Consider the following 22,409-nt stretch of genomic DNA (forward strand, 5'->3'; position numbering starts at 1 on the left):
TCTACGTCTTTGTTGCCCATTTTGAATGTATGTGTTAATGTACAGACGCCCTATTCTACACTTGTTCCTGTCTGGCCACCCAGGGTACTGTAAACCCTTGATTCCCTGCGTTCCTGAAGTGGAATCAGCAGAATCAAGACTGTTATGTTATGCTACGCAAGAAACTGAATTAAGATTGGTTCGCGCCAAAGGTCTTCTAAACAAAAGTTTGGTACATTAGGTGTCCTCGTGTAATATTAGTAATAAATGAGTAATCGATGCCCTTGCAAGGAAAAAAAGAAGAAAAAACTACAGATACAAGTACAAACCACAAAATGAACGCGACGAGTCACGTGAGTGGGGCGTCTGTCGTCATTGTGACGTATGCCCTCACACGTCACGTGGTGCGAGTAGGACGGCCATCTTTTTAAAACACAAACAAGAAGGAGCGAGCGAGAGATAGATAAACACGCAGCGAGTTTGAAATCCAGCGGGGGAATAGAAATACAGAATTAACACACCAGAGCTATATCAGGTGGGAGCGAAATGCTACTTTATGACTTTGCATTTGTGGCGGTAGGAGAAGGTCTGTATGGCTGGAGGAGGGGGTTAAAGAGGGTGCGGTCTTTGGCAGTCGGGGGGCTTTATTTTACGAGCTTTTTTAAATGGTCGGGAGAAGGCCTAAGCGAGCAGCGGTGTAGAGTTGGAGGGCTGGCGGGAGGGAAAAGAGGGGGAGGACACTACTTTTTTTCCACCCCGCCCCCCTTCGCCCTGCCTCCTTTTGCAATGTTTACAAGGCCTTGTTTGAACGTTTCTTGTTTACGAAAAAATATATGCGTGTACATTGGCAATGGTAAGGAGTGTAATTGTAGGAGCGCTGTACTTTGAAAATTATACGTGTGATCGTGTTTTGCGGATATGTATCTTGCTTCTTTTTATTTGAACGATCGGTGTGCACACTAAAGGAGCTTATTCACAACTATCATGCCGATTCCCATGTTTCGCGTTTTCTTCGTCACAATCATACCTGACTAGGCCTTGGTATATTACTCTGAGATCTGGACTTATGTATGGAGACGGTAGTTCATGCAGGGGCAGGTTAAAGTCCTCCCCACAACTCCCCCTTACCCCTGAGGCCTAAATCGGCACGGCTCGACCCCCCTTGAGTTTCTGCAGCTGCACATGGCTTATGGGGGATGTGCACGCACAATTTAGGAGATGTTGTGGTGAAGGATTGTTCACGTGGTGGAGTACCCAAATAGGAAATCTGTTCTTTTTTTTTTTTTTTTTTTTTGAAAGTGAACATTATAATCGGCAGCACACATCAATTTTGACTTGCACGCATTTCAAGTCGATTTGTTTCATTTCAGTACCGCATTATTTATGTCTGTAGAATGTTGTCAGAAAGATGGTGAGTAATAAACAAGTAATAAACGTGCAATTTGCAAATGCAGTTTATAGCAAAATCGGATGTGAATGTATGTTCTTAAGCTTGCACTCATCGCAGACTTAACGTTTTTTTTGTGGCTCAGTTTTTGTTGGACAGTAGCCAGCTAATTTGTGAAGTATATCAGAGTAATGATTCTGACATTTTTGAATGGTATAGATTTTTATATCTTGCTGTATTATTCATGCTTCAGCAAAATCTCTAGCAGTGAGATGTTTTGTTGCTTGCTTGTGCAGTGATTATGTAGACTACCATGTCATTTTATTTAGTAGTTTTTGACAGAACCACCAAACTGTCTGGTTTCCTTACTAACTGATGTGTTATTTGTGTGTTTCATAAAGTATATGACATTTGACAAATGAGAGGAGACTATTCAGTTCATCATGCTAGTTTGTTTAGCTAATAGCTAAGCTGTCTCTATGTCATCCGGGTACTTCGTAAATGTGAAGGTTTCTGCTTCAACTAGGCAGTGCGTTCCAGATTTTCCCAGCTGTTTCTGTAAAAAAAAAAAAAGAAAAAAAGTGCTTCTGTCTTATATGCACACCCCTGTAAAGGAATATTCCACTTTTTTTTTTTTTTTTTTTTAAATGTTGCTTTCACTGTGTAGTTCATAGCCAGGTCCAGCTCGATATCATATCGGCAATCTAGGCAACAGCAATAGTATGCATTTAGTTAACTGTAATTGGGATGGATCTACCATCAGGGCATTCTAAGTGAGCACCAGGGTGCCTGTGACGGCAGAGGGCCTTTTGATCAACTGCTCTATGCCACAATTGAGTGTCTGGACTCCAAAATCCTCAAGTGGGACCCCAAAATCTTTGACTAGATATCCATGTAGGACTTGAGTCAAATTCTGCACTCCGCTGCTCTGTGATCTGCAATTGTGTCTAGCAAGTTCATTCAAGAGTACGTGGTTTGGGTGTGACATTTTCAGTTTTTTCTAGGGCAGCAAAAAAAAAAATAAAGTAGAGCTGACCTGAGAAAAGGTGGCTGAGAAAATTGTTTACTTTCTTGCCTTCATTGAGATAAGAAATATCTGATTCAAATTGAACGGGACTGAATGATATCAAAAATTTTAATCATAAAAAAAGGAAAAAAAACTCATAACTTAATCCATATGTCCTTTATCCTTATGTATTCTGAGAATGTGCACAATATTTTTATTTTTTTGTTAAAATATTATTCATACTTATTTCTGGAAAAACTCTAACAAACAGAAAAGGCACATGCCCACAATGTTGTGTGTTTGAATTAAATATTCACCTCTCCATCTCTTTTATTTGTCAAGAATCCTGTCTTCAAGTTGTGTAAGAAATTTTTTTTTTTTCTACCAAAATTTTTTCACATCACTTGTCATTGTCTAGTGTTCATTCTTTGGTCCTGTTCATATTGAATTTTTTTTTTTTTTCCTCAATAAAGATATTTGATTTAAAGTTTGTCTTAGGCACCACTATAAACTACATGGTTTAAGTAACATGTTAAAAAATGTTTTTGGTGCGAATATTCATTTAATTTCCACTGGTGTCCTAAAGTATGTTGTTCACCTTTGGATCTACATTTATCAGTGCCTTTGAGTATTTTGAAAACCTGAATTAGATCCCCACACAGTCTGTTCTGCTCAAGTTTAAAGAATGTTTGGTATTTTTTAAATCGAAATTTGATGATTTCTAAATGTGTAAAAAAAAAAAAATATATATATTGCCCAAACTGCCATTTGTCATTGGAGTTAATGGGGGAAATGGTATAATTGGAAAACAGTCTTAACACTTATTAAATCTGTCCATTTTTCAAGCCAAGACAGATGTCAAGTATTGATCCATGTCTTGTGATCACACACACATTGTAAAATGCCTTGTATGTCAGACCAAATCACAGTAATTGTTCATGCCGTGCATTTGGTTTTGTTTTGATTTACTTCTGTATTTATGTGCAAACTCTTGGGACTAAACGGGACTGATGTTTCAAAATCCTGTTTCTACAGAAATCAATGTTGGTGGACAAATTTTTTTTTTTTTTAAGATAATGATGTTTCTTCATTAGAATAATTGTTTGAAACAAAGTCCAATTCCATAGCATTTTCACTTTGAAGATGTATAGCATTTCAATGTACTTTGTTCAAAATAAGTAAAAAAACAATAATGCTTATTTTTGCCTACTTAATAACTATGTATAAAAGTTTTCTCCTACTTATATTAGAAACTCTGTGGTGCTCAGTTTAAAGTTAAGTTCTGTATTTTTCATGTCAGAGTTATTTCTTTATAAACGTTGTTATATATGCATTTGCCAGGCAAAACTATGATCTGAACTTAAGCGTTTTCTATAAATTTTTATACATCTCTTGTCCGCCCTTGCTTTTTATAATGGAGGCTATGGGTCATCAGGATTCAGTGATGATACAGCATCTTATTCACACAAGAGAATTTCGGTGCATGAGTGCAGGAATCATACTTTTTTTTTCTTTTTTTAAATACAATACACAGGCTTGCATTATTGTCAATTTTATCCAGTTATGAAATTATTTCACAAACAGTTTTGTGGGTGCTTTGAGAACAAAATAATGTTACCAATCAAATGAGGTGTACCGGTAATTGTTTAACTTGTATAGTCACACATTTGTACGAGGAGATTAAAAACATAGCAGAGTTAATCACGTTTAAATAGTGTCCTGCACGGCCCTGATAGGTCAACGGAGGCTTCACATCAATTTTCTGATTGTATTGAGCATCTTCTATAGATGTCCAAGCATCTGTTTGTTTTTCTATCCGTTGTTTACAGTTTCAGAGTCGCTCGGGAGTCAACTAGAACTCATCCACAGTTATGTACATAGGACTTTGGAATTTGGCAGGACTGCATATGCAAGCAACAGTTGTAGCAAGTAGTCTTCAAGGCAAGACTTACGCTAACTAATTATTTTGCTTGTCTGCGCTAGAGATGGCATGAGATGCTCCATTTGTTAATAACAAAGTAAAATTTATTCAGTGTTTCAGCATTTCAAAGGACAATGCACGGCTCCATATTAGGACATGAAATCGTCGAAACACAGAGTTACTAGGACAATCAAAAATGCACACATCATACACTGCCTGGCCAAAAAATGTCCAAAACTAATAATTTCATTGGACCACATTTTGCTTTGTCATGCATTCACTATGGTATCATTTGGATAAGCTTATGCAATGTTACATTTATTTTCATCCAGAGTTGCATGGGAGAGTCAGACTGCTGTATAGAGTCTTCTCCAGCACATCCCAAAGATTCTCAATGGGTTTAAGGTCTGAACTCTGTGGTGGTCAGTCCATTTGTGAAAATGATGTCTCCTGTTCCCTGAACTACTCTTTCACAATTTGAGCCTGATGACGATGCCTAAATTCATCTTGGAATATGCCAGTGCCATCAGGGAAGAAGATATCGGTTGATGGAAAAACCTGGCCATTCAGAATATTGAGGTAGTCAACTGACCTAATTTTTTGGGGACATAGTGTTGCTAACGAACTTGGGAAAAAAAACCCCAGATCATATCACTGACCCCACAGGGTTGTATGGTAGGCACTAGGCATGATGAGTGTATCAATTCATCCGCCTCTCTTCTTACCTTTATGTGCCCATCACTCTGGAACAGGGTAAATGTGGACTCACAAGGCAACATGACCTTTTTTCCATTGCTCCGGAGTATAATCTTTATGCTCCATAGCAAATTGAAGTCTTTTTTTAATTATTATTAAACAAGTTTATTTAACTTGACTGTCTGTCTGTCTATCTGTTTGACTGGGTCAAATCTTGCAACTGATTTTAAACCCACTTTTGCCAAATCGAATTTCTTCATATTTTTTGCATTCATGTTCAGTATCGATGAAAATACAATGATCCATCAAAACTAATGTAATTACGTAACATATTTTGCCATAATCAGTGGTTATCTAATTCCAATTAATACACACAACACAATGACAGAGAGAATATAGTGCAATATAGGAGCATAGAAGTGAGAGACGCATTGCCCCCTCTTTCCTGTTCCAGTGAGTGGAGTGGGTAAATATGCGTGCAAACTTGTTTACTTTTGCGAAGGAGTAGCCCTGATGATCACGATGAGGAAGTATTGGCGTAAGCTTGTCATTGATGCTTTTTTTCGCAGTGACTGAGCGCTAATGCTAGAAGAGCCTAAACAGAAAAATAGAGAGCAAAAAAAAAAAACAAAAAAAAAAATTATAAAATTTTTAAGTAAAATGATTTCATTTACTTATAAATGCACTAGAAAGGAAAAAATAGTTTTCTTTAAGCACAATATTTGTGGTTATATGTGCCTAAATAAAATTGTGTACCGTGCATAAATTAATTCAATCCATTATTAAAATAGCTACTTTAATCATAAGATATTAAAAAAGCCAACAATATTGTAATTCCCCAGCATGCTTAGCAAGTTTAAGAAATTGTGGTTAAAGAAAAATGTATTTTTTCCTTTCTAGTGCATTTATAAGTAAAGTAAATAATATCGTTTTACTTAAAATAAAAAAAAATAATAATATTCCTAATTAGCCTCATTGATAAGTGGTTTTCTTAAGGCTGCGTGGCTGTTTTTACCCAGTACCTTGAGTTCTCTTTGCATTGTGTGTGTGGAAATGTGCTTACTTTCATTTGTAAACACAGCTGTGGGTTCTACTGTGTATATGTATGTGGGTATATATATATATATATATATATATATATATATATATATATATATATAATTTTTTTTTTTGTTTTTTTTAGTTTGGTTGCTCCACTCACAATCAAGATTTTTTTTTTTTTTTTTCTTCTGACCACATTTCTTCCTCAAAGATGATGGTTTACCACTATCCTCCCAGGATTTAATAATGTATTTGACAGTTCTTAACCCAGTTTTAGTAGTTTCAGTAATCTCCTTAGTTTTCTTTACTTGATGCAGGCCAACAATTTGACCGTTCTGAAACAGCGTAATATATTTTCCACGATCACAGGATGTTTTCCGATATGGTTGTTTAATAAAAGAAAACATACTCGATGCATCAGTTAGGATTAAATAACTTGTTGCCAGCTGAAATATGTTAATCACTGCAGTACTTATCTGATGGAAGGCTCTTACCTATTTGCCTATTTAAATGTAAAAATGAAAAAGAATGAGTTCACACAGGAAGCTTTAAAGTTGAAACAAATTGAGGGGAGGGGGAGATCACACGTGGAGAATTAAAGCAGAATGAGTTTGACATTTTAAATTTGAATTTGATTAATCAATTAAGTGTTTCTTTTTAGTAATATTCTATTTTTAACCAGTCAATAATACAAATATAAATCTTACAATAGCAAATATTACAAATCTAACAGATTGGTTTAGAGCTGCAACTATTCTTTTGGTAACACTGGTATAACAGTAATTTTGGTGCCAACGATATCTAAACAGTTTTATATTAAGTTTATGGTGCTGATTAAGAATGACTTTGGTTTTGCCAGATTGGCCCTAGTTTCTGAGATATTTAATAGTTAATTAACGCAACATGTTTGAATAGCATTCAGAATTGCAAGAATATTTTTATTTTAGTTACAACTAGTAAGTAAACAGTCTAACCTCATACAAAAAAAGAAATTATAAATATCTAACAGTGACAGGAAAAAAGTTATGTATGATTTGATTAATACAATATTGTTACTAATGTCAGTGCTTCAAAAAACGCTGTTTATGCGATTTTCCTTTTATGTGTGTCATCAGGACAATCACGTTGAAGACTCCAACAGTAGTCTGCCATCATGTGTATGTCCCATCTGCCTTGATATCTCTCCTACATCACCTTCATATCCTGGTGGAACCTATCGCCTTGTTCCTCGCTGAAGTCTCCAAGGTTATCTGAAAAGCTGTTTAAATGGCTATGGAGATAGTGTATCTTTATGCTCATATTAACTCCCAAATTTCTGAAGTTAGCAAGCATATCTTGCAGCAGTTCTTCATAATTGTCTGCTCTGTGATTACCCAAGTAGTTCGTCACAACAGAGACAACTCTTCCAGGCCGAAGCCTCAGTGTCATTCATGCATTTGGTAAAATTGGAATCGTTCATGAGTTTACAAATCTGAGGACCATCAAAGATTACAGCTTTTGGTTTTTCCATGCTCAGTCCAGGGAATGATCTACAAATGTACTTGAAGCAATTACCTGTTTTTTCCAAAGCCCTAACAAATTGCTTCATCAATCCTATCTTAATGTGGGAGAATAATTTTGTTCTTGTCCACCAGCGGCTTGTTGATGATATTCGCAGCGCCAGCAATCATTTCTTCCCTTGAAGGCCATGACACTTTTGTCCAATGATCTTGCTTTGCCCTGCTATCCCAGAGGCACATGAAGCATGGGTATTTTGCGTATCCAGATTGCTGTCCAAGCAAGAAGTTCACCATCTTCAGGTCAACATAAATTGACCACTGATGTTGTTGATAACAGATTTTCTGTAATACGATATTTACATTTTCATATTCTTCTTTGTTTTGTTGAGTGAGCAATGGGAAGAGATGCATAATGGTTACCATTGTGCAAGAGAACACATTTAAAGCTTCTAATTTAGCTGTCTATAAAAAGCCGCCAGTCTTCTGGTCGATATTCTGTTAGTCCCATTTGAAGTACAATTCCTGGGATATCATTGCAGTATACATGTTCTTCCTCTTGGTTGAAATATGGGAGAAGCCTCTCTTCTCTTGTCTGATAGGCTGTAATTTTAACTTCCGGCTTTATAAGATTTCGTTCATTAAGTCTGGACGCTAAAAGTTCAGATGCTTGCTTGGAGAGATGTAAGTCTCGAATCAGGTCATTGACTTCTTTTGGCTTAATGGTTGAGGCGTCGAAGAGCTTCCCTCAGATTCACTTCCACTGCTTCTACCTGCCATACAGGTTAAAAAAAATAAAAATTAGAAATTAGAAATTAAACACCTAAAGTGCATGAAATATAACTTTTCATCAAGTAAACAGGTTTGTATGAATTTTTCAGAAATCTTTTAAATGAGCCACTTTCAGATATTTTAAATAAAATTTGTGTTTTAATACATTTATATAATGTATTGAAAGTAAGTACTAATAAATAGAAATAAAACAGTTTAATAGCACTTTTGGCTCTGGATGTGCAATGATCACAGACACACAATTTCCTTAAAATCATGACAGTTTTCAATAAATTAAGTAAACTCACAATTTGACTTCATGTATTCAAAATACCTTTAAACCATGTCATTTGTTTTTTTTTTTTTTTTTTTTTTTTTTTTTCAGTTTATGACCACTGCAATTTTTCTACCACAGTAGAAACTGTTGCACCATCATGGCTTAGTTTTTTTTTTTTTTTTTTTTTTTTGCAGTAATGTTTGAAATTTGTTTAGCACATTGAACACGTGACTCGGATTATTCCTTTGTTCAAAATGAATGTAATGTCATTATACCAAGCCTAACAATAAAGAAAAATATGTATTCATATGTACACCCCTATATACAGTATACATTCATAGATATAACTATACATTCAAATCTGCTTTCTGTGCATGACAAGAAAAGGACTATTATGAAATCACTTGATTTAATTCCTGAATCAGTCTGATGGTGGCCCTGGGGAAGAAGCTATTTCTATGCCTGGAAGTGTAGGTGTGAAGATTTCTGGAGCATCTTCTAGATGGGTGCATTGAAGAGAGAGAGTGGCAAGGTTGTGATTTGTCCCTGGTGATGTTGGTAGCCCTTTGCAGGTATTAGGGGTTGTATATGTCCTCCAGTGTAGGTAGTTGGGACTGTGATGTTCTGGACCATGCTGCTATGCATGTTTTCTTTCCGCAGGGGAACAGTTACTGCATTTCAGTGCTGTATATTGTACTATGTTGGTAAAGGAATTTGAAACTGGAAGCCACTTTCACCAGTCCTCCATTTAATGCAAACAGGTACATTTCTCAATATAAATTCAGTCATATTATTGGTAAGATTAGTTGGTTTACACTTGCAATTCAAGTTAATCATGCAATGGTTGATGGTTAACATCTCTAGTTGGTAAATTATCTGGTGAGCACCTGTCATAGGGCACATTTAGCCTTTGTTGACACTGTTTTTGCCTTTCATACACACTACCCTGGTGCGTTTAACCCCTAAAAAGGAAGACTTTTGAACAAAACGCAGACTCTATTCATGCTTTGATTTGTTAATGTTTATTATGTGGCTCTTCTTTAATTTGCATAAAGACATAAAGGAGTTGCTTTCCTTGGCGTTTGTTACATTTACATTTACAACATTTACAACATTTAGCTTTCCTGTATGTATCTAAATTGTGTTTTTTTCCTACAGTATGAATGCTGAATAAATAAGCAAAAGGCAAATAATTTACTGGTCATTAAGGTTTTGCGGTCAGCCTCGTGGCTGACAGTGTTACCATCCTTCAAGGATTTTATTGCTAATGGGTTCATGTTTTTGCCAGAATACCACAGTTCCTTCTTTTTTTTTTTTTTTTTTTTTTTTTTATATGCATGCCACTGATAGGCCTAACCAGAAAAGTACTCTGGTAACCTTTCCAAGATGGCTCTTGGTGGTTGTTGGCTTTGCTACTCCTTTCTGCTCTGTGCTCTAAAAAGAAATTCTCCTGAACTTTCATCAAATTCTGACTAAAACAGAGAAAATGAAGCATAAGCTATTTAGTCTGAAGGCCTCGAAATAGTGTTCCTTCAGATAAATAAGGTATTTAAGCAGAATCTAACAGGTGACAACCCACTAGCTACTGTGGTACTTCATATTAAATCCATTTTGTTCTGAAAATTTGTAGTTGGCCCTCTAACTAATCCATATTTGGTCAAAGCTAGTTATCTTTCCCTTATTTTAATTTACCAGTAGATGGCATTGCTGATTAAGTATACTGCAGCCAGCAACCATACCACATGCACTTCAGAACAGATTATCCACCTGAACCAAAGCTTGTTCAGGCCCGACCAGTACTTGGGTGAGAGACCAACCAGGAAAAAGCTTGAGTTGCTGCTGGAAGAGGTATTGGTGAGGCCATCAGGGGGTGCCTACCCTGTGGTCTGAATTCTAATGCCCCAGTGCAGTGATGGGGACACTGTGCTGTAAAAATGGCACCACCCTTCAGATGGGATATAATACCAAGGTTCTGACTCTCTGTGGTCATTAAGGATCCTTGGGCATTCTTCGTAATCATATCCTGATGTCCTGGCTAAATTGTCCACCACTGCCTAGTCATTCTGGTCCCCTAATAATCCCCTGTCTCTGATTGGCAAATTATCTCTCGCCCCTTCGCCTCTTAACAGCTAAAGTGTGGTTAGTGTTCTGAAGCAAATTGACAGCCATCGCATCATCCTGGTGGATGCTGCACATTAGTGGTGGTTGAACGCTGCTTCCCACTCACTGTGTAAAGCCCTATATAAATGTAATGAATTATGATTACTGGTCTGTTTCACAAACTACCTTTACTTTATGTGGCAGGGAAATTATTTATCTAGGCATTGTTTTGTTGCTGTAGCAAGCTTTGGTTATGGATGATCAGGAATATCTTCTTAGACTTCAGATAAAAACTGGGTTCCTCAAATTCTCATATACCATTTGAGTTTTTCATTTGGGTTGTTTACACCTTGGTTAAGTGGTATAAGTTATAACTGCAAAATATTAATGAACCAAAGTAGATGGAAAATGTGGGCCCACAAATTTCCATTTTGGTTTTGGATCTTTGGATAAATACAGACTCTTACCGAACCAATATGTAATTACCAATTAGTGTAGTACATGGGTCTTTGCAATATAGAAGGACAGCCTAAATAAATTAGTGGTATTTGGTGTTTATGACTTTGGTAAAGTCAAATATATAGCAGATCACCTCTGGGTAGTAGTCTCCTATTAATGTAGTATCAATTATCATTTTATTTTAGTCATCTCATCTTCTCAACTGCTTTTCCTGGGGAAAGTAATAGTAGCACCAGGTCAAGCCGTTCAGGCAAGACTTCCCTGTCCGTAGCTACTTTGGAATTCCTAACAAACAAATAGGAGAAGAGTAGAAAGGAATGGCACTGAAGTGATATTTTTTTTTTTAATTTATTTATTTATTTTTTTTGTGTGTGTGAGTCGTCCAAGTTTGGCCTTAGAGGGCTTCCTTGGCTTCAGGGTTTTGTTTCAACCCAGGTGCTTAGTTAGAAGGAAGTTCTTGCTAATAATAAACACATTTATGGCTTGTCAGTGTTTTCATTGTTTCAGGCTAAATCATTTTTACATTGTAGAATTCTTTTTTCTGAGAATGTCATCAAATTGAGTTGTGAACTGGAGCCAATTAGTAATTGTCATTTTTCTTTTCTATTTCTTTGGAAATATTTAAATTAACGTTTTAATTCACCTTTTTTCGGTGGAGTTCGTGTCCTAAATTGTAATCCAACATTGACACTTAACCCAGAGGAAAGAACAGGGCAAATGATTTTGATAGCTTGTGTGCTCCTTTTTAACCCCTTAACCGCCCTCTGCCGGATATATCCGGCACCGTTGTTTTAATGCTAACGCCATACTGCCGGAATTATCCGGCACATTTGCCTGTGGTTATATGAATGCCTGGCAAGTAGTATAACTGACGGTTTGGCGTGGGTATTATTACTACGTTGTATTTCGACAAGTCTGTAGTTGTTTTGGCCGGTCATGTGACGTGATTCGCATGTAACAGCTGTGAATATGGCGAAACGTAAACTGACTTCAAGTGAGGCTTTGCAGGCGATTTTGGACAGTTCTGATCATGATTGTAGCAGTTCTGAAGAAGATTTTAGTGACAGTGATGAGCAGCAACGTGCGCTGCATGATAATGTGAATGAAGACGCATCAGATGACGGCGCTGAGTGGGTGTATCCCCAGCATCTCAGCTGGGCTGCTGCCCGTGGTGAACTACCTTTTCTGCATTCGTTTGAGGGAATGTGTGGCTTTATTGTTGATGTAAACAATTACACTGCTGAGCAGTTTTATGAGCTGTTTGTGTCACCTGATTTGATCAGACATTTTGTTCATCAGACAAATCTGTATGCAGCACAGTTTATTGAGAAAAATCCCAATTTACCTCCACATTCCCGTGTTCGTGCTTGGTTTGACACTGATGAAAACGAAATGAAAAAATTCATTGGGATTTTGATGTTGATGGGAATAATCAGAAAACCAGATATTGAGATGTACTGGTCTACAGATCCTATGTATGCAACACCTATTTTTGCAGCTGTCATGACACGTAACCGATTCTCTTTGCTGCTGAAATTCTTTCATTTGAATGACAACAGAAACGAGCCAGATAAGAAAGATCCAAACCGCGACCACTTGTTCAAGCTACGTCCTTTGATTGATCATTTATTTGAAGCATTTCAGTTGCCCTACATGCCAGGACCGTCAGTTGCAGTTGATGAAAGTTTATTGTTGTGGAAGGGCCGCTTACAGTTTCGACAGTATCTACCATTGAAAAGGGCACCGTTTGGTATCAAGATGTTTTGCTTAGCTGAGAATTCAGGTTACATTTATAGATTTCGTGTATACACTGGCAACTTGCACAACATTTAGTGGTCAATACTGCTTGCATAAATGTAAAAAATGTAAAAAAAAATGTAAAGTAAAAAAACGAAAATTGTTCAGATTTCGCCTGGCGTGGGGAATATTTAGGGAGTTGGCGGTTAAAGGGTTAAATAACCGCTTAAATAACAAACACCAGGACAAGCAGAATGGAGATTGTGGTGATGCTGATAAAAACATCGAAAACCAAGATGAAAAAATACTAAATTATCCCCAAGTAATTTACACAAATGCTTCTTACATTTTGTTAAAAAATAGCGAGCCTGGTTTTGTAATTGAATTGACACCAAAGCATACAAACTGGGAAATAACAGCTTGCTTAATCAAAGTAGGAGTCCAATTAAAATTTAAAGTTTAATGAGATGAAAACCTGTAGCAACAGTGGGCTCCAGGACTGAACTTGAGGACCACTGAGTTAATTGATACTTTTGTGTCTTCTGAAGTTTGGTATTGACATGGCACTAAGCAACTAGGTTTTTTTTTTTGTTTGTTTTTTTTTCTTCTTTAGTATTGCTGCTACATATTGAAAGATTGTACTGTACTCATGTATGAGAGCAAGTAAAGGAATTACTTGGGAATGCACACCAATACATGAGGAAAAGCTGCATATGACTATGGCAGGCAGTTTTGATTCTACAGCACCGATAGTCATAGTTATGGAGATTGCCACTTGACTTTGTATTATAAGTCATAGCACCAGTAATGGGATTTTGAGATAAAATAAAGATAATTAAAAATCATTCAGAGTTGACTTAAAAATTTGTGACAGCGAAACTGGGGGATGATGAGCATAACTAAAATTTGAATTTCTAACATTTAAAGGGCTATTAAAGAGATTTGTTATAACAAAAGGAAAATCAGAAAAGTGGCAGCTATCTTCCATTGTCTTTAATGAGAAAATTCCTTTTGATTGCTGTGATGAATGCTTAATGGCTAAAGCCTGATCATCAGTAATTTGGGATTTCCCATTAAACAGTGACTTTCATGGTACTTGAGAATTGTTTAAAAATCTATTATTACTTAATTCAAGGGTGCATGATTATGGCCAAATTAAAAATTGATGATATAATTGCTATTATAAATTTCACTTAACAGATTAATAAAATATGCACCTTGTCTTACCAGCTGCCTTTTGTCTATTCTGTTTACCCGCAGTACTGTAGAGCCTCCATTTTGCAGGGAACCACTTAAAAATTAATATGAAATTTATTAAATGCTAGATTAGTTGGAAAAATTTAAAAATGTTAGTATTTAATTTTCTTTTTGTTTCAATAAAGATACAGCACATTATTGTAAAAATTGTTTTTAATACAGGAAATGCATAAAATGACTAATATACAAATTTATAAAATTTAAGAATAACAAATATTCCTACTTTTTTGTTTCTCAAAATAAATAATTCTGAAAAACCAGCCATCAATACCATTCACTACTCAAAAATGTAAAATGTTTGAAAATATTATTTGTGTATTGGTATATAAACACATTAAATGTAGCAATATTAATATATAGCAAGGTCAAGAATTATTTAGAATGTAAAACACTATATCCCTGTTCTTGAGGAAAGTATTGTAAGGAAAGGCACACTTATTTAAAGATGCAGCATTGCAAGTATCTGCTTTATTCCTCATGAATTATATTTACCTGTTTTTCTCAGGTATGCTTCCATAGTTCTGCTCAACCACAAATTAGTTTTAGTTACATAAAGTGCTACTTGTTTCAGATCTATTTTAAGGAGGGTAGGAGGGCATGATGACTCTTACCCTGCGTATTGAACAGTTTTTAAAACCCGTATTGTGCACAGTGTTAATTGAAGCCTTGTCTTTTGATAAATATGTGATGACTACTGATATCAGAGTTTTTCTTTTGATGTCTTACTGTATACAGACATATGCTAGGTAATGGTGATACTGCTTACTTAGCTTTCATGCAGTCTTCATACTAGACTGCGGTTGAACGTTAAATGGCTATATAAATGTTTGTATGAAGCGGTTTAACAATTTACAAATACTGATTTTTGAAAAGAAAATTTAGCAAATTTTAGACAATTCTTTTCATGTTGATACTAGTGCTGGGCGGTATACTGGTTCATACCGAAAACCGTTTATTTTTGTTATGATATGGATTTTTCTTATACCGCAACACCTGTGTAAATTGCCTAAACAATGTTCGGAACATGGTGCAGCAGGGAACTGTTTAAGGGGGACCTTTTTCACTGCTACACTGCTAAACACACATGCAGTGGAGTACATGCGTTAGTGGAGGTATCGCACAGTGAAAATGGACAGAGAACATTCCGAAACTGAAGCTTTTAGCAGATGATAAAGTTGAACATGATGACGCTTTTGCCGAAAAAAGGAGTCGCGTCTGTTGTCTGGAGATACTTTGGTTTTAAGGTCGGATGTGGACCATTTTGTTCAAATGTGTGAATACTATTTCTATACTACTGGATAATACTGTAAGCCAAGTTGTAGTTTTTATTTTTTTCAATACTGTGTAATGTACCTGGGTACTGTGTAATTGTGTGACAACATGTTTACTTTATTCTCACCATTTCTACTTTATTCTCGCCGTTTGTCGAGATTAAAGTCGACATGTTGATTTTTATTCTCATAATTTGTCATTAAAGTAGAACATCGTAAACTAAACTTTCATCTTAAAATGAATATTTAATTTACTAGATTTTCTCAAACCCCGTCATAAGTTATGTAGCACATTAAATGCTTTGTCTTAAGTGTTCCCGGAGCCATGTTAATCGCTACGTGCTTCTTAAACTGACTTCCTCTTGCACTAAGAGGAGGCGCAGGCAGCACACAGAATACATTAATTCTATGATATTCCTGCTCCCTGAACATTTAGAATGCTAAGATAAATACCTGATATAATTTTCATGATGAAATGCATTAAAGCATGTATTAATCATGTGGGGGCACGGTGGTGTGGTGGTTGCACTGCTGCCTTGCAGAAAGGTGGTCCTGGGTGTTCCCTGCTTTGAATTTGCATGTTTTTCTGGTGGGTTTACTCGGCGTGCTTCAGTTTCCTTTCAAAGTCATGTAGGATGTGGGGTTTTGTTCTGCTATTTTGACCCTGCTAGTGTGTATATTGCTCGTATTCACTCTGTGATGTGCTGGCACCCCATTCAGGATTTGCTCCTGCCTCGCACACAATGCTTGCTGGGATGGGCGCAACCCTTAATGGATGGCATAATTAAACATGTATAACAAAGATTTTTTTTTTTTTTAAAGTTCTGAACACTTAGTTATAACTAGTTTTAATTTCACAAAGACGTTTATCGTGTGGTGATTGGTTATCTGGAGAAAAAAAAACCCTTACTGCGAGGGAACAGCATTACCGCCACACTACCATACAAGTTTAATACCTGCTTTAATACATTTCATCCTGAAAATATGAAGTATTTATCTTAGCATTCTAAATTTTCAGAGAGCAGGAATATCATGAAGTGAATGTATTCTGTGCTCTGATCGCTGCCTGCGCCTCCTCTCAGTGTAGAGGAAGTCAATTTAAGAAGCGCGTAGCGATTAACAACTGGGTTGGGGAAAACTTAACACAAAGCATTTAATGTGCTACATTAACTTATGATGGGGTTTAAGAAAATCTGGTAAATTAAACATTTTAGGATGAAGTTTAGTTTACGACATTCTACTTTAATTACAAAATAAACTGAGAATAAAGTGGAAATGTCGACTTCAATCTTGACATAAGCGTCGAGATTAAAGTGGAAATGTCGGGAATAAAGTCAACATGTCAACTTTATTCTCGACATATAGTTTTTTTTTTTTTTTGTTTTTTTTTTTCCTTCTGTGTCCGTATTTTTTTTTTCTTCACTGTGGCCCTAATACACTTCCATAGGGCTATACCACAAATAGCATTATGAATGCAAGTTGCAGTTTTATTATTTATGTAAATAGCTTAGCTTGAAGCAAGGTCCGTATTAATGCAATTTGCCTTAATGATGGTTCAGTTGGTAAAGATGTCATCACCAAGTTGCACTTGTTTAATTTTTATTTGGTGAATACAGTAATCCCTCCTCCATCGTGGGGGTTGCGTTCAAGAGCCACCCGCGAAATAAGAAAATCCGCAAAGTAGAAACCATATGTTTATATGGTTATTTTTATATTGTCATGCTTGGGTCACAGATTTGCGCAGAAACACAGGAGGTTGTAGAGAGACAGGAACGTTATTCAAACACTGCAAACAAACATTTGTCTCTTTTTCAAAAGTTTAAACTGTGCTCCATGACAAGACAGAGATGACAGTTCTGTCTCACAATTAAAAGAATGCAAACATATCTTCCTCTTCAAAGGAGTGCGCATCAGGAGCAGAGCATGTCAGAGAGAGAGAGAGAGAGAGAGAGAGAGAAAAGCAAACAAATCAATAGGGCTGTTTGGCTTTTAAGTATGTGAAGCACCACGGCACAAAGCTGTTGAAGGCGGCAGCTCACACCACCTCCGTCAGGAGCAGAGAAAGAGAGTGAGACAGAGTTTGTTTTTCAATCAAAAATCAATACGTGCCCTTCGAGCTTTTAAGTATGTGAAGCACCGTGCAGCATGTCGCTTCAGGAAGCAGCTGCACAGAAGGTAGCAACGTGAAGATAATCTTTCAGCATTTTTAGACGAGCGTCCCTATAGTCTAGGTGTGCGAACAGCCCCCCTGCTCAATCCCCCTACTCAGGATCAGAGAGAGTCAGCGCAAGAGAGAGAGAGAGAGAGATTCTGTAAGTTGGGTAGCTTCTCAGCCATCTGCCAATAGCGTCCCTTGTATGAAATCAACTGGGCAAACCAACTGAGGAAGCATGTACCAGAAATTAAAAGACCCATTGTCCGCAGAAATCCGCGAACCAGCAAAAAATCTGCGATATATATTTAAATATGCTTACATATAAAATCCGCGATGGAGTGAAGCCGCGAAAGGCGAAGCGCGATATAGCGAGGGATTACTGTACTGCATATTGCACCTGGGCTTTAAGTCTTGACGTAATAGTGCAACTTCCAGTAATAATACTATTATTTATTTTATTATTATTTATTAGTTTAAATATTATGCAGTTTAATAATGGTAAAGTTGTTTAAAAAGTAATTTTAACGTGTCGGTGGACAGAGATTGTTAAAATTAACGGAAAGTGTAGTTGGTTTACAAAAAATATTTACTATTTATTTTCTAAGACATGTTCAGTGCAATACAACTTTTGACAAGCACCTCTGGATATTTTACTAAGTCTAAATGCCTCTTTGGATGGTTGAAAATATGTTGTCAAAATTATAGTTTAAGTTGTTTGCAAAATTTGTTCAATAAAAAGGTTCTATATTTTGACTGCAACTGTCATGCAATGTGATTCCTTCTCTTCATTAGTGCCACCCCCTTGAAAACTATCACTTTATGGGGCCATGCAAACCTGTAACAATACTTGTGTGCACATTAAAATGTTTTTTTTTTGTACAATGTACAATTCTCATGACAGTGGAATAGGTTATTCTTAGCCAGTCTACTGCAGTAATTGCAGTGGAAAATGTGGTTAACATCCACTCATGCATGGGGCTAAAAATACCATCCAATACCGTGAAACCGGTATAATTTTGAAAAATACTGTGATATAGAGTTTTGATCATACTGCCCAGCACTAACTGGTACATAAGCATCCAAAGAGTGTCAGATGATCTATGTTCAACATTAAATTTTCTCAACAGAAAAGAAATATATTTACGCTTTTTAAATTTTTTTGCATGGGATCAAACTCTTAAAAATGGATTTACCACGTACAGTTGAGTTAGTCATATGATGCGAGTGCCACTGATTTGCCAGTGCACTTTGACTTTGTAAACATAATCAAGTACAGTCACAACACTCATTTGCTATTTAGAGCAGTTTATAACTGGGAAAGCTCGACTTTCGAAAGGAGTGCTAAATGGAATACTGCAATTGTCATTGTCCTTGGGTAGTATATTGAGGCACTAGTAACTATATAATTGCAATTAATAAAGTATCCATATAGTGGCATATACCCGAAAGGCCATTGTAATGGACCATCTATCAACCTTCTTATCCCTGCTGGTCATATTAACAGCCTATGTATAGCTGTTCTGCCACTCAACTGTTGCATTACTTTACATTGTAAATCTTCCAGTCCGCCACTGTAGAGGCATATACTCAAAAGGCCATCATAATTTGGCTGGCTGGCATACTGCTTTTTGCTATATTACTAGAAGAGGAGGAGGCGGCCTTGGTTACCCCTTGCCTAGTGTGGTACTCTTTTTAAATTCATGGGTTTTTGCTTCATTATAGGCTTGCAATGATCATTTTATTTTGCTTTGAGTCCAAGAATGTCGCACTGAAGTCTGTTGCTTTTAACAGTTGTTTTATCGGGAGAAGACTGCACAACAGTTTCTTCATTAGTTGTTCTGCTGATAGGTGATATCAATAGCAACTATTATTCGATTATTTAATACATAGTTGGACTTTTCTTTGCCAGAGATTTGCCTAAGTAATTAAACATACTTTGCTCTTGTATCCTGATTGTATATAGATAGGCCGTAAACATATTGTATTTACTTAAACTTGAATGTTTTAAGTGCTTTTTTTAGCAGAAAGCTACAAATCTGAATAAATTTTCAGTAGCAAAATTCAAATTAGCAACATAATTTGTAGAGCCTCCTTTGTTGTTGTGTTCTTCATAGTAGATGTGCATTTCAAAGTCTAGTGGAAGAAGTGGTGTGTGACATAGAAGAGAGACAGAGTAACAGCTCTAGACAGGGTCGCAGTTTTTTCTATGGTTAGTCTGGATGCATAAATGGAATAAAGACTGGTGTGGAAAAACTGCATGGATCGTTCATTGTCTGCCCCTGCTGCCCAGTCTCCCATGTATTGTTTCATATTTTCAGACTTCAGCCTATCAGGAAAATGAGAAGAAAAGACACAAGATTTCAAAAATACAACACAATTTTTATTAGTATATATCTAGCATTCTGTTTTATTGCCACTGGTACTGGCTGTTAAGGGATTTGAAATGGACTTTGGAATTCCAGGCTAATTTTCTGTACATTTTGCAAGAATTGAAGGCTGATGTTATGTGCATTGGCAAAAAAAGAAAACATAATTTCTTTACATAAGTATTGTGAAACAGCTGTTGTACCATCATGTCCAACTTGCACTGACCTGGTTTTTATTTTGTGCTTTTTTTCCATATTCAGAAATGGCAAAAAATAACTTCAAGTGAGATTTGCTAAAGTGTAGTCCACTGGATGCCGTAACCACAAATGATGAATTAAGTTTGTTCTGAATCCTGAATGCATACCTAAAATAATTTTTTTCCATGTTATAGTAATAATGTCGTGAACTGTATAATTTGTGAAGACTTTAGTCCAAATATCAAAAACGTGAGCTTTTATTTTAAGAATACAGTCAAAGAAAAAAAAAATCGACAGTCTGTCTTCTTGGATGTTGCAGAGGTAAAAACTGTTGCATTGTAATCAAAAGGTTTTGGGTTTAAGTCCGGGTGCTCCTCGTTTTGAGTAGTGAGGTATTATTATTATAATAATATAATAAAAACAAACATTTGGTTTGAGACTGTAAGACCCGGTGTAAATTTTGCCTACATTTAAGAGTTAGTGTTTTTTTTTTCTTTTTTTTTTTTCTTCCAGTTTTATTCTGTCAGACATTCTCATGGTACAACAAACTTGCCTCTTCCCTCTCTGAGTTAATGGCGTTTATCCCCATTCTTTTCAGAAGAGCAGCAATAAAGTACACACGCAAGTATAAACAGTAAAACACTTGCGTAGCAGGAGCGTCCGCCGAAGCATGCGTTGCATCACGTCGCCTGAAGTATAAACCTGGCCTAACTCGACACTTCTTCAATCTCTGTCATCGTCCAGTCTAGCCTTTATTGGTATGGCTCTCTCAGATTAGTCTGTATCAGTTTGGAGAGCCTACCCCTGGCCATTGCAATCATTAAATTCTGTGAAGTCATTGACTTCAGCTGCATTATTGCTATTGGGCTGTCTGCTGCTAAACCATTTCCAGGGCTGAGGGTTTTTTTTTTTTTTTTTTAAATATAAAAGAGTGACTTCCAAGTACCACTCGGTCTGAATAACCAAGTACCACTCGGTCTGAATAACCAAGTACCACTCGGTCTGAATAACCAAGTACCACTCGGTCTGAATAACCAAGTACCACTCGGTCTGAATAACCAAGTACCACTCGGTCTGAATAACCAAGTACCACTCGGTCTGAATAACCAAGTACCACTCGGTCTGAATAACCAAGTACCACTGTCTTGTATATTCATCATTTATTTTTAATAAATTTGCAAAAACCTCAAGTAAACTTTTTTCACGTTGTCATTATGGGGTGTTGTGTGTAGAATTGTGAGGAAAAAAATGAGTTTAATCCATTTTCGAATAAGGCTGTAACATAACAAAATGTGGAAAAAGTGATGCGCTGTGAATACTTTCCAGATGAACTAACTGTATGTATGAATGTGTGTCTTTTAGATATGTATATGCAGTTCCAATCAAAACATTGTACACACCTGGTCAAATTACTTATTTTGTTAACACTACACTTAAATTAATAGCAAACAAACTAAGATAAAAATGTTTTTATGAAAATGTTAATGTAAGGTTATGATTTATTCAATAAATTGGTAAAAAAAAGTAAATGTAGTATTCTGAAATATTTGGGCCCCCTTTCATTATTCATTTAGTCTGGTCTGGCATTTTCCGGATTCAAAACTGTTCAAAAAATAAAGGTGTACTTATGGGAATGCATTTAGACAGATATAGATATAGAGTACTTTATTAATCCCAAGGGGAAATTCACATACTCCAGCAGCAGCATACTGATAAAGAAAATATTAAATTAAAGAGTGATAACAATGCAGGTATACAGACAGACAATAAGTTTCAATAATGTTAACGTTTACCCCCCCGGGTGGAATTGAAGAGTCGCGTAGTGTGGGGGTGGAACGATCTCCTCAGTCTGTCAGTGGAGCAGAAGCTGCTCCTCTGTCTGGAGATGATACTGTTTAGTGGATGCAGTGGATTCTCCATTATTGACAGGACCCTGCTCAGTGCCCGTCGCTCTGCCACGGATGTTGAACTGTCCAGCTCCGTGCCTACAATAGAGCCTGCCTTCCTCACCAGTTTGTCCAGGCGGGAGGCATCCCTCTTCTTTATGCTGCCTCCCGAGCACACCACCGCGTAGAAGATGGCGCTCGCCACAACCGTCTGATAGAACATCTGCAGCATCTTATTGCAGATGTTGAAGGACGCCAGCCTTCTAAGGAAGTATAGTCGGCTCTGTCCTTTCTTACACAGAGCATCAGTATTGGCAGTCCAGTCTAATTTATCATCCAGCTGCACTCCCAGGTATTTATGGGTCTGCATCCTCTGCACACAGTCACCTCTGATGATCACGGGGTC

At 36.6% G+C, this 22,409-nt stretch overlaps 1 protein-coding gene across 5 annotated transcripts in view; it reads left to right on the top strand.

The window, feature by feature from the left end:
* Nucleotides 1-395: 395 nt before the first annotated feature.
* Nucleotides 396-22,409, top strand: part of gigyf1a (GRB10 interacting GYF protein 1a) — a 150,901-nt gene continuing 128,887 nt past the window's right edge. For all 5 annotated transcript variants that reach the window (XM_051925119.1, XM_051925122.1, XM_051925120.1 and 2 more), the window contains exon 1: nt 396-514. The gene's annotated coding sequence lies outside the window, so the exon portion shown is untranslated. The remainder of the gene's footprint in view (nt 515-22,409) is intronic.

The sequence above is a fragment of the Erpetoichthys calabaricus genome, chromosome 3 (genome assembly GCF_900747795.2).
Source record: "Erpetoichthys calabaricus chromosome 3, fErpCal1.3, whole genome shotgun sequence".
In the NCBI taxonomy this organism is placed as follows: Eukaryota; Metazoa; Chordata; class Cladistia; order Polypteriformes; family Polypteridae; genus Erpetoichthys; species Erpetoichthys calabaricus.